Source organism: Crocuta crocuta, unplaced genomic scaffold (assembly GCF_008692635.1).
Source record: "Crocuta crocuta isolate KB4526 unplaced genomic scaffold, BGI_CrCroc_1.0 scaffold99, whole genome shotgun sequence".
NCBI lineage: Eukaryota > Metazoa > Chordata > Mammalia > Carnivora > Hyaenidae > Crocuta > Crocuta crocuta.
Genome location: NW_027551560.1, coordinates 1478151 through 1484032, shown reverse-complemented (window position 1 = coordinate 1484032; position 5882 = coordinate 1478151).

Here is a 5882-nt window from a genome sequence, read left to right as displayed (position 1 = left end):
AAACACTCTCCTCCATGCCCATCACTCATTTTCCCTTCTCCCCCATCTCCATCAGCCCTCAGTTTGTTCTCAGTATTCAGGAGTCTCTTGTGGTTTGCCTCCCTCCCTCTCCTTAATTATTTTTCCCCTCCCCTGCCCTATGGTCCTCTATTAAGTCTCTCTTGTTCCACATATGAGTGAAAACATATGGTATCTTTCTCTGCCTGACTTATTTCACTTAGCATAATACCCTCGAGTTCCATCTACATTGCTACAAATGGCCCGATTTCATTTTTTCTCATTGCCATGTAGTATTCCGTTGTATAGATAAACCACATCTTCTTGATCCATTCATCAGTTGATGGACACTTAGATTCTTTCCATGATTTGGCTATTGTTGAAAGTGCATGTGCCCCTATGCATCAGCACTCCTGTATCACTTGGGTAAATTCCTAGCAGTGCTATTGCTGGGTCATAGGGGAGTTCTACTGTTAATTCTTTGAGGAACATCCACACTATTTTCCAGAGGGGCTGCACCAGTTTGCATTCCCACCAACAGTGTAGGAGGGTGGCCGTTTCTCCACATCCTCGTCAGCATCTATAGTAATTTTGAGTTAATTTTTTAAAAAATATTTTTATTTTATTTCTAGGAGACAGAGAGACAGCGTGAGCAGGGGAGGGTCAGAGAGAGAGGGAGATACAGACTCTGAAATAGGCTCCAGGCTCTGAGCTGGCAGTCAGCACAGAGCCCGTCGCGGGGCTCGAACCCATGAACCGCGAGATCATGACCTAAGCGAAAGCCGGGCGCTCAACCGACTAAGCCACCCAGGCACCCCTTGAGTTAATTTTTATGAACAGTTTAAAGTCTGTGTTTAGATTAATTTTTTTGCATGGGGATGTTCCAACACACAATAAGATAATAATAATAACAACAATACCTTATCTTTTCTCTACTGGATTGACTTGGCTTCTTTGTCAAGGTTTAGTTTACTGTATTTGTGGGTGTCTATTTCTGGGTTCTCTGTTCTGTTTCATTGGTTTGTCTTTTTAGGCTCCCCCCCCACCCCCCACTACTGTACTGTCTTGATCACTATAGCTTTATGGTGATCTTGAAGTCAGGGAGCATTAGTCCTCTGACTTTGTTTATCTTCAGTGTTGTGTTGGCTATTTTGGGTCTTTTGCCTTGCCATATAAACTTTAGGAAAAAAAATGTCAATATCCACAAAATAACTCTCTGGTACTTTGATTTTAATTGTACTGAGTCCCTAGATCAAGCTGAGAAGAATTGACATCTTAACAATGTTGAGTCTTCCCATCCACAAACCTGGAATCTCTCTCCATTTATTTAATTCTTTGATGTCATTCATGAGTTTTATAGTTCTCCCACATGGATCTTATACATATTTTGTTAGAGGTATGTGCAAGTATTTCTTTTCTTCAATTATCAATTTTTAATGGCTATAAAATGCTTAAAATGTTTTTTATATCAATACACAATATTTACAAGTGTGAACCTTCACACTTGTAGCAAATCACTTGTTTTCTGTTTGTGGCTCACCAAAATGCTGTGACCCATGGGTTGCAAAGGTTTTTGACAAGGAGCAGCAGCTACAGCCACTTAGCGTAAGACACTACAATCTCTCCCACTGTCTCTACTTTATTAGGAATGAGATCTTCGGGTTCTGCCCTGAGCATGGAGCCTGTTTAGGATTCTCTTTCTTTCTCCCTCTATCCCTCATCCCTGCTCACTCATGCTCTCTCTCTCTCAAAATAAAATAAAATAAGATCAGGGGCACCTGGGTGACTCAAGTCGGTTAAGCGTCTGACTTTGGCTCAGGTCATGATCACAGTTCATGGGTTCGAGACCCATGTCGGGCTCTGTGCTGACGGCTAGCTCACAGCCTGGAGCCTGTTTTGGATTCTGTGTCTCCCTCTCTCTCTGACCCTCCCTGCTCACGCTGTCTCTCTCAGAAATAAATAAAAACATCAAAAAATTATAAAATAAAATAAATATTAAAAAAAGAACAAGACCTTGTTAGTTCTTATTGCTATGGGCAATGTTCTTATTCTTCAGGTATACCCACTTTTCTTGACTCAAATGTTTCTGGTTGTCTATGAGACCAGGCTCAGATTGGGAAAGTGTGTGTGTGTGTGTGTGTAGGGGTGGTGGTGGGGGTAGTCAGACTTTTGTTCACTAGACCTAGAAATTTTATCTGTCCTATAGACCAAATAGGATCTTAGTTGGATGCTCAGTTATTAGACAAATCCGTGTGGGTCACATCAGTGTGGAGGCTACTTGGATTCCAAAGCTCATGACTGTCCTCGTGCTCTTCTTGGCACTGAAGATTAAGTACCACTATTTCTTCTCTGCTGATCTAGGCTCCCATCATCCCCAATAACTTGTAATTTTTTAATCTTTATTTATTTTTGAGAGGTGGGGAGGAACAGAGAATGAGGGAGACACAGAATACGGATATGAATCCGTAGCAGGCTTCAGGCTATGAGCTGTCAGCACAGAGCCTGATGAGGGGCTTGAACTCACGAACTGTGAAATCATGACCTGAGCGAAAGTCTGACGCCTTAACTCACTGCACCAGGCACCCCCTCCCCCAATCATCCCCATTTAAATCAGGGAGCTCCTTTCAACTGCAATGTCTTTCACAGCATCCCTGGTCACAGGGAACAGCCACTGTGGTAGTTCTCAAAGATGGCCCCGCTTCCTTCACCAATGATTCTTTGAAAGCCTTGTGGAGGTCCCCTCCGGAGACAAGGTTACAAGAAAGGTGAGTTGGCTACATGAAAACCCATTTCAATATTTTCTTCTTGTTGACTCTAAGCATTCTTTTCCGTACAACAATCAGGATATTTCCTTCCCATTTTATTTAGCTGAGTCCAGAAGTCAATTAATTTAGATAGTACCCTGAAACCAGAGTCACTGGAAAGTGCATTCATGGGGACAAATTTAGGTTTATTTATACCATCCTTTTCAATTTAAATTAGAAACACCTTGCAATTCTTTCTTTGCGTGGAGGTGATTTTGTAATTGGCCTCCCAGGGTGTGCCTGATCTGATTTCAAGTATTAATAGTGGGAGTTTCCAGAGGTGGTGGGCGAGGGGTGGGGACAAGATTGGCTTCCTTTTCCAAGGGTAACTGCCTCAGGTGAGGTCAGAATAGAATCTTCAAACGAGGCGGGAACAGCCTCATAATGTAAAGGGAAAGGCTTTGCTTCTGTTGCCCACTGGGTCTTGGGAGTCTGAGTTACTAGGAATTATCCAGACCCTCTGTACTTGTCCCATTTCTATTCCCAGATTCCTGCTCTTTTCTCATTGATAATTATCTCCCACACATGAAATCTGGGGAGGCTGATAATTCAATTGATTTTCTAATTTGGTAATATGCAGACAAAATTTTGAGTTAGGTTTTTGATTGACGTTCAATTAATAAAAAAGTCTTTTAGCTCTGTTGTAGAAAGACGCCCCTAAGTGGCCCAGTTTTAAACTGATCTATTGAGTTCATTCTTTGAATTCCTCTTGCTCTACATGTTATTTTTTGACCATGGCTGCTTGGTTTCCCAAAGCCTTGTCTTCGATGAATGGATACTTCAATCCAAGTGAACATATGTGGTAGTTTACCTACTTGTTTTTCCACAAATGCCAAAGGTTTCCAGAGCTCATCTCTTTACACTAGCTGAACTCAGCCTTCATCACAAACCTGGTCCCCTAAGCAGTCCCAGATTTTTCTCGATTCTTCTCATTTCCTCAAAATGCTGCTGCTTGTCCAGCTTTGGGTGATTATTATTATTATTTTTTAATTTATTTCTGAGAGGGAGAGAGAGAGAGAGCGAGAGCGAGTGCGCATGAACAGGGGAGGGTCAGAGAGAGAGAGAGAGAGGGAGACAGAATCTGAAACAGACTCTAGGCTCTGAGCTAGCTGTCAGCACAGAGCCCGATGCAGGGCTCAAACCCACAACCCGTGAGATCATGACCTGAGCTGAAGTCAGACGCTTAACTGACTGAGCCACCCAGGCGCCCCCAGCTTTGGGTGATTTTTGTTCTTTCCTCTTTCCTACTGTCCTTGCTGGTCTCGTTCTGCTGCCTTGAAATTTGAGATAACAATTTTGGGGTGTTGAGCATGACTCTTTTGAAGCCAAAACATCATTGTAATAAGGATGGACAAATAGGCTCAAAAGAAAAGCTTGGACTGTGTTGGGTGATGACTTTTTTTTTTTTAAATCTCTCTCTCTCTTTATCTCTGTTCTTTGGGTTAGGAGAGATGATTCAACCGCAGTAGCAGATGAGGTCCATCACTGCTATTTCATACAGACCTATGGGGCTTTATAGACTATAACCTGCCCTCCATGGGCCATGTCTCATCCCAGCTTCTCAGCCACCTGTGAGATGGGCAGAAGTAGCATAAATGTGCTCACCTTTGAACTTGAGAAAAGAAATGAAAAGACTTCCCTAAGATCCCCAGGGTTGGCCGGGAGCTGGACCAAGAATCAAATCCTGATCTTCCCAGACATTTCACGCTGACCTCCCTGGTAGGCCCTGCCTGAATATTCACCAGCCCAGGGCAAGAGTGCATATGGATGTCCACATACTATTATCATATTGAAAAGCAATAATCACGGGCACCTGGGTGGCTCAGTTGGTTAAGCGTCTGACTTTGGCTCAGTGCATGATTTCACAGTTCGTGGGTTTGAGCCCTGTGTTGGGCCCTGTGTTGACAGCTCGGATCCTGGAACCTGATTTAGATTCTGTCTCCCTCTCTCTCTACCCCCTCGTGCTCTGTCTCTCTCTCAAAAATAAATAAACATTAAACAGATAAAAAAAGATAAAAGCAATAATCAAGCTGTCGACTGTTAAGTAAAATATACTCTATCCTTCTAGCTTGACAAATTGTCACAATTTGGAGTTTCCAGAAGCAGATATGGAGACTGAGTTTGGCCATAGGGTATTTATTAGTGATCAACATGGGGAGGCAGCAAGAGCAGGCAGAAGAAGAAGTCCAACCTCAAAGCAGGTGCCATCAAATCACAGCCAACCCCAGGGGGTGTCCTAGAGCATATACAGCCCATCAGAGTGTGCCAAGGTTAGGCGAGATGGCTGGGCTTCCCCCTCCCCCCTCCCCACACCCTTGGGACAGGGAATGCCTTTGGATGAGGGGCATCTGTCAGCTGCAGCAGGAGGTGACAGCTGGGCAAAGTCCTTCTAACAAAGACTTGCTCCTGAATGTGCCTGCCCCAACATCCAACCTCTATCTACCTGCCTCCACAGACGTCCCTTGGCCACCCCTCGGACCTAAGGCCACACTCTAAGGGTGTGATGACCCCTGGGGAAGGCAGACGTAGTAGATCCCTTATCCCCAACACCCTGGAGGTGGGCAGGGAATTCCAGGGTCCCCATTACCCAGGAATCGGTCTAAAATGCAACCGGACACATTTTGATTCCTAAGCAACGGATCCGGGGAGGGGGTGGGTTGGGGGAAGGGTGGGGCGAGATGGAGAAAGATCCCTAAGGGGGGAGGAGCAGGATAGGGACCCTCTTGCTTAGGTCTAAGGTACCACCTACCAAAGATCACACGGACATGTTGAGAGTTATAAATGAGAAATTTCTTAAGAAAGGCTAGGATTAAAAAAAAAAAGTGTGTTTTTTTAAAAAGTAAACTTCTACCCTCAACGCGGGATCGAACTCACCACCCAGAGATCAAGAGTAGTAAGCTCTACTGACTGAGCCAGCCAGGCGTCCTTGAATTTTTTTTTTTTAAAGGGAGATGGACTTCCAGTTAACATTAAATAAGATAAAGGCTTTAAAAAATACCCACGAATATAGGCATTGTACTATCAGTCATATTCCTGGGGTAGCCAACCAGGGCCTCATGCCACTTTCGGGGAGAGGCGGGG